Raw genomic sequence first — 8,149 nt, 5'->3', positions numbered from 1 at the left:
TCTACATCGTACAAGATAATGTGATTATTTTCACTTTATAAAGTAGAAAATTGAATATCATGGAGATTAAGTGACTTCACTATATTCATCCAGTTAGTAAGTAGTAAAGCTGAGATTTGAATTTGGGTCTATATGGCTCTAACCTCAGCATCATGTATTTGCTGGTTCAACAGTCCTATAACCTTGTCCTCTTGCCTATTTTAATTCATTTAATCTGCTATATCTGAGAAACCAGATAATCTGTGAAAACACATGTACATCATTTTATACTTTGCTTATTTTCTAGTTTTTGACTGTATTCCAGATAGTAGGAATTTATAAATACATACTCAGTTATGGCCCAAACCATAAAGTATACTGATAAAATTCATTCTATATCGAATACTCATATAGTATTTGAAAATTACACAAAAGTACAAATGTGGCTAGTTTAGGAAAACTTGATTATGTTAGAATCGATTAAAATTGGAATAATTTGATCATTTTTCACCAGTCCACTTACATTTGTTTTGGTTTACAAAGTTTGATATGTATTCAATATTTTTAGAAGAATGTCACACACAGACAAGTATGGACCATGTTACACATACAAATAATCTTTCAAACAATGCCTCTTATTACAAATATTATATTTTTTTCCAAAGTACTTTCGACGATACAAGTTGAAATATTGCAAAAAAAGAAAAACAGTCACCAAATGTGGCACATTTACTAAATGGGCAGAAACTCTTTTAATGCAGTCTGAAGTTGGTTTGCTTTTATGAGAACAACCATTGTGACATTTTGCCTGGCCCTATTTTGCATCTAACATTGTTAACATTAAAACAAGGGATGAAAGTTAAGAAGGGCCTTGCTTTCTTCCAAATTAAAAAAAAAAAATGCCATTAATGCAAAGAAGGTTGTTGGCTACTGTGCACTGAATAGGAAACTCTTAGAAGCTGGAGCTGAGCCATTTCGATCACAATGACAACACTGGATTCACTTTTTAAATGTGGACTTATGATGCAAAAACAAGAAAAGATTGAAATGGGAACGGGTAAATAAAATTGATGTCACTTAAGAATAATTTGTTTGTTTCAATTACATTAGGATCTTCTTAGCCCCTGTGAAAGTGTATTCCCCCTCTCACTCCTGGTGAAAGTCTCATTTTGCTCACAAACATTTTAACACATGTAAGGGTGTATAGTTGAGTTCTGTGGCTAGAGATAACTCATAGCTGAATTTCAGAAAATAGACGTGGTCTTAGTCTTTTTATTAGAAGATTAGTACAAATGAATGGAAGACTTAGAGCAACTCAGCTAATAAGCAAGGGAGACATGTTGATTCTGTTGCCAAAGCACATTATTATGGATAAACAAAACCTTCAGAAACTCACAAGAAAGGTCTCGCCTCATTCCAGCTAAGCTGTGTAAAAAGGAAGGCAGTTCGACAAGGTATAGACATTTATTTGAGGGAAGAAAGGATATGTGTTGGCACATGGGTCTTTAACTCTAACAATACTTTGCTCTTCCCACCTCTCATGTTGCTACCACTTTCCCAAAACTGATCTCCCTGAAAAGGAAATTATTCACATAAAATGCTTAGAGAGTACATTAGTGAGATTAGTGTAGGCTATACTATGATAATTATGGTAACAAACAAACTCAAATATCAGTAGCATAACCTAATTAGGTATACCATGGATGGGATGACTTTTCAGAGCCTCTCCTATCCAAATGGTGACCCAGAGATTTATTCTGTTTGCATCTTTTGCCTGTAACCACTTCCAGGTGATGAGCTGGGGAAGAATGAGCTGGCGGGAACACACTGACTCTCATATACCTTGCTAGAAATGTACATATATCAATTCAATTCACAGTCTGCTTGCCAAAAATTGGTCAAATGGTTCTACTTATCTTTGAGGGGACTGAAAGATACAGAGAAGCATGTGGAATTTTGGCGTGGATCAATGTATCTACCATAGGGAGCCAGTTTTAGAATGCTCCAACAAGGAATAACTATTTATTATAAGAGAGACATAATAAGAATATTTCATATTTAAAGGCTACCTATCTTTTAAAATAGGGGAAAGAGGCATTTTTAATCTTTGGAAAGACATGTTTTCCCATCCATCCATGTTCATGTAAGCATTTAATGCAGAACACTGTCAGCAAATTTTTTATTTTAAAGAAAAATTGCTGAGCAAGATGTAATCGGGTTTTTTTTCACAGTCATCTGAAACACCTAAGAACTTTTTTTTTCCATTTCACTCCATTTTATTCACTTCTTGAAGTTTTCATTTAATTCATCACATATACAAGGAACAGTCTGAACATTCCTGTTCTCCAAACCATAGCCCTTTCTTTAAAATGAAGTTCAGAGTCCATTTCAGAAAGCTTCTCAAGGGAAATTTCCCTCAATTAACTATGGTTCATTCTTTCATCTGTGCAATCCTCTCCTTATCACTCCCTGTCAGAATAATTCTTTGTATGTATTCATATTAATTGAATACTGACCTATCTCATCTCTTTTAAAGATTATAAAATTCTCAGTGCATGAATCAGGTCTAATCTCAACTATATACTTTAAGTTCCTATTACAGTGCTAAGCATCTGTGGATACTCAGAAAATGTCACTGGCCTATTTATAAGGACTTGGAATTCTATATATAGGGTTTGGAATCCCCCATGACTTCACTAAATTTTTTGATTAATTTTTTCATGTTCATCAAAAAGAACATTTTGATGAATAACAAATAAGTCATTTAGCAGGGTCTGTTTTATAGCCCTTTTCAGCTTTGTAATAATGAAGGAGAAGTTGGAAGAAATGTTGATACTCTAAGACAGTAATGTATTCATTGCATCGCAAAATGTGTTGTAATTCTAAAGTACAAAAGTAATTAACATTAACAAGCAAATAATAAAAACAGCATTATCTTCAGAAAACAGCACGTGTAGAATGCAGTTGAGAGTTTGGAATAGGTTGTTGCCAAAAGAAACACTCTGTTTATTTTCCAGCTGTGGCAGTTTGCTGCAAATTTTATGGATCTGAAAGTGTATTCTAACCTAGACCTGTTGATTTTTGATGATAGTCTATAGAGTTTTAAAATAAAAATCTTTTGCCTCATTCACTTGATCTTACTGAAGTATTTTCTTGCTTTGCATACTTTTGTTTTATTCTTTCAATATCATATAAAATAACCTAAATCTACCTTTCCCTGAGTAAAGAGAAGAAAATAATAGAGCAACTGCATATTCTGAATAAATAGATCTTAATTCTAGTTACACATCATTAGAGTCATCATTGATGTGTTTATAAATCCACTGCTTGACCCTGCCCTAAATGACTTTCTTTTGACTGGTCTAGAGGAGTTGGGCATTAGTACCATTTTTTTGTTTGTTTGTTTTTTAGGTCATCTTGGTTTCTTCAAATGTTAAGCTGGCAGCCTGATTCAATGTTATAAAAACCCGTCAGTAAGTTTGGCTCTTTTTCTTTGTGTTCAGCTAAAAAAGATAAGAATCTTACCAAATCAAGAACTCTCCCAAGAATCAACCCCATCGATTTCACTCTGGCATTTTATTTTAGTTTTCAAGAGTAGAGAAAGATACGTGTAACCAGAATGTGTACAGGTAAGTAAAAATAACTGGTATTTCATTAGATCTTTTACACCTCAGATTCATTTACTTGATTGTGTGTGTGTGTGTGTGTGTGTGTGCATGTGTGCACTTTGGAGGGTTAGGAATGGATTTTAAAATGACATAGGAAACAGAAATATTTAAGCAAACACTTAAAATATTACTGAGATATGTATCAGAATTGTGTGTCTGCTTTGAATATAAATTGCAATTATAGATGTAGGGTCAGTAACTGAGAGTCAAAAAAATCATACTATAGCATTTTGAAAGAAGCTTCTCTAGACAGTGTATTGAGAAGGGTAAGAAACACAGTAGAAAACATCTGTTTAAGCCGTGAGCTCATTATGAAGTTCGGGGGGAGGCAACAGTTGATTGAATCCCATTGTTCTGTTGGATTGAAGGTTGTCTAAGAAGCAGGACAGCAAGAGAGAATGAACCAAGAATCATCAGTCAAAAATGATAATTCCAACTAGATCTATGAGCATATCAAGTCAGGATGGGAGAACTAAGGAAACTGAGCAATCAGAATAAGACATTGGAAGCATCAGAGCAGGAAGTAAGTGGTGATCAGAAGAAAAAGAAAAGGGAGAGTCAGTAATAAGGCCGTAAGGTTACAGGGAGGAAGCAGGAATGAGTAAAAGAGACTCAGGGAGCTTCCAAGGTGCTCCTCTTTAGGAAGCTAGTGTGCTGCTGGGCAGAACCAGGAAAAAGGCAGAATTAGACATGTGTATACTAGAATGAGCCCTATATTTATGCATTCCTTCATTCTTTATTCAACAAATAAGTACCTAGTATGTACCAGGCACTATGCTGAGTCCTGGAGAAGGTACAGGTGAAAAAGACGGACCTTCTGAAGAGCCTTCCTTCTCTATTCCCCACTATGCCTTATCATTGAGAACTTATTCTTCTAGTAGCTTTGGGAGGACAGGCCCCTTTAGGTGATTTTTTTGAAAGGTTGTTTGTTGTTGTTGTTGTTTTTTAGCAACAATGCATAATGTGATAAACTGTTATGTTTGCCCTGTTTGAATTTATATTTCCACAGGCATGACCAATATTCACATTTATCATCTTCAAATTATACTGATTTAAAAAGTTTTTTTAAATTGTGCAATTCTAACTAGTTTCCTCTTGGTAATGAGCACCTGAGCAGAACTGATAAAGTATTCAAACTTCTCCTTGAAAATCCTATTTTAAAATGTGACCAAATGAGGTCCCTGCTTTGAGAAGACATGGCAAGAATGAGTTAAGAGCTACTGTCTTTAACAAAGATCACCGAAGAGTATTCCTTCCATAGGCAGTGGGAGCTTCTCATTCCCCCATGAGTCTGGTAAATGCTCATGCACACACTATTGCCGAGGGATAACCGAAACTCAGGAACAATCATGTATTTGTATGTTTCTTCCTTCCAAACTCCTGACCCTATTCTAGCTCAGATAGATATGAAGGAGTATGGCAATAAAGCATGTATGCTATGAAATTGTACTAATTGGATGCACAAGTGCTGTGCAGAAACTCCATTCAAAGGGCCTAAGGTGTAGACATGCAAAACCTGCTGCTTCAGGTGGGCACTGAAGCGACCATTATAATAGCAGGGCGTGGGCAGTCCTAGTTCCTCCAGGTCCTTTCCCACATGGCTCTCTCAGCAGGCTGCGTTATGACTTTTACAGGCCCTAAGTATCATGAACCCCTTATTTCATTAAAAAAATAAGATTTTATTTTCGATAGAGTTGGTATACAGATAAAGATAGTAATTAAAATATATTTTAATATTTTCTTTCATCTATTATAAAAGTTCACTTTTTTCCTTCTGATTTTGAACAAATGTAAAACATTCTATGGGCTCCTAAAAGTATTGTGAATCCTGGGCAATCTGTCCACTGTACCTAATGGATAAGGTGTCCCTGCCTCTGGGGTCAGTGCCACTGCATACTCCTGCCATCAACTTGTGCCACCCGATTGCCATTTGCTTTTTCAAAATGCAAGCACAAACTTTAGATTCCTTTTTTTTTTTTTTTGGAGTAAAAGGGCTCTTTACTGCTCACAAGGTTATTTCTTATTTAAAAATTATTCCCCACCCCTTGCTTTTAGTAATCCCTCTTTACTCCTATTCAATCCTGGATGTCACAATTAGACAGAAAGCATGAACTTTTTTTTCTTTTTCTTCTGTAGCAGTGGACACCTTATGAGTAGATAGATATTAACTGCTCCAGATCTGTCAAGTAGATGCATTTCCTTTGCTTTTGATTTTCACTGAGTAGAAAAAAACCTCTGCTACTTGTTACTTTAGGACATAGAGACTCCACTGAAATAGTTTAACAAAATGAAAATGTAAAGTGAACCACAGCAATGGTGTGACTAGGGTTACAAAGTGGATGATGCATACGAAAGACAGAAGTAGACAGGAAAAGAAAGAGACAAGCAGAGAGACAAAGACAAGAGGCAGAAGGAAAGAGAGCATACAGAGAAAAGTAGTTGCCCTGATAGTAATGTGAACAGAAGTCTAAAAGGTAAGAGTAGATAGTGCTAAACGGGAAAAACATGGACTTCCACCTTTCTCTTCATTTTCTTCCTAAGATCATTACCTCTAACCACCTCCACTCAAAATAATTTCCCAAAAGTCATGTTTCCACCAAAGTCTTTATCTTCACTAGCCATCAATGGGAGATAAAAAAAGGGTGATAGGAAGAGAGGGATTGCTCTAGTTATTACTTCTGCTTAACGGACTACTCCAAAAATTTAGGGTTCAGAACAAACATTTTTTGTTTCTTTGTTTACAGCATCTTTGGGTCAGGAATTTGGACATCTTTGGGACAGCAAGACCTCGCCTGTGGTCTGTGTCGTCTGCGGCATCAACGAGGAGGACTCCATGGCTGGAGATGACTCACCAGGTGGGAGCTGGAATTGCCTGGAGACAATTTCACAGTGGTTGAAATCAGTTACGGGCTGGAGTACTAGTGGGGGGCTGTTGTTTAATGTACCTACACGTGGCATCTTCATGTGGCCTGGGTTTCCATTGCTCACAGCATAGCAGCTTTGGGGTAGTGGCATTTCTTCCATGACAGCTCAGAGTTCCAACAGGGACTGTTCCAAGAAAAACAGATGGAAGCCGTGTGTTCTTTTTTTTAACCTAGCTGTGAAAATTACATGGCATAAATTCTGCCATACTTTTTGAGTTTAAACAGAGACATGTCCTGTCAGATGTATAAATGGGGTGCATGTAGGTCCCACCTCTCAATGGGAAGAGAGTCAAAGAATGTGTGGACCTATCTAAAACCACCATAGACAGGTTTTAGCTAATTCTTCCATTCATTACTTTCTATCTCTGCTGAACATTATTAAGAACATTAGGTTCCACTGGGCACTGTGGCTCACACCTGTAATCCCAACACTTTGGAAGGCCAAGGTGGGCAGATGATAGGGTCAGGAGTTCAAGACCAGCCTGGTCAATATGGTGAAACCCTGTCTCTAATTAAAAAAAAAAAAAAGTAGCTGGGCATGGTGGCGTGCGCCTGTACTCCCAGCTACTCGGGAGGCTGAAGCAGGATAATTGCTTGAACCCGGGAGGCAGAGGTTTCAGTGAGGTGAGATCATGCCACTGCACTCCAGCCTGGGTGACAGAGCAAGACTCCATCTCAAAAACAAAAAAAGATAGTATGTTCAAATAATTCTACTCAGCCTTCACTAAGACAGAAGGGTCTACCCTGTCATAGTGCATTTTTCTTATGTAGAAAAATAACTAATACTCCATCAAATGACCTCCAAATTAAGGAACCCATTCACCCTAATTCTGGGGCTATTATTGAGGAAATGCCTCCATTTTGTTTTTTTGTTTATTTATTTATTTATTTTTATTATTATACTTTAGGTTTTAGGGTACATGTGCACAATGTGCAGGTTTGTTACATATGTATCCATGTGCCATGTTGTTTTGCTGCACCCATTAACTCGTCATTTAGCATTAGGTATATCTCCTAATGCTGTCCCTCCCCCCTCCCCCCACCCCACAACAGTCCCCGGAGTGTGATGTTCCCCTTCCTGTGTCCATGAGTTCTCATTGTTCAATTCCCACCTATGAGTGAGAACATGTGGTGTTTGGTTTTTTGTCCTTGCGATAGTTTACTGAGAATGATGTTTTCCAGTTTCATCCATGTCCCTACAGAGGACATGAACTCATCATTTTTTATGGCTGCATAGTATTCCATGGTGTATATGTGCCACATTTTCTTAATCCAGTCTATTGTTGTTGGACATTTGGGTTGGTTCCAAGTCTTTGCTATTGTGAATAGTGCCGCAATGAACATATGTGTGCATGTGTCTTTATAGCAGCATGATTTATAATCCTTTGGGTATATACCCAGTAATGGGATGGCTGGGTCAAATGGTATTTCTAGTTCTAGATCCCTGAGGAATCGCCACACTGACTTCCACAATGGTTGAACTAGTTTACAGTCCCACCAACAGTGTCAAAGTGTTCCTATTTCTCCACATCCTCTCCAGCACCTGTTGTTTCCTGACTTTTGAATGATGGCCATTCT

Source organism: Hylobates moloch, unplaced genomic scaffold (assembly GCF_009828535.3).
Source record: "Hylobates moloch isolate HMO894 unplaced genomic scaffold, HMol_V3 SCAFFOLD_4, whole genome shotgun sequence".
In the NCBI taxonomy this organism is placed as follows: Eukaryota; Metazoa; Chordata; class Mammalia; order Primates; family Hylobatidae; genus Hylobates; species Hylobates moloch.
The sequence above is the reverse complement of the archived record's forward strand: the minus strand, read 5'-3'. Positions refer to the sequence as shown.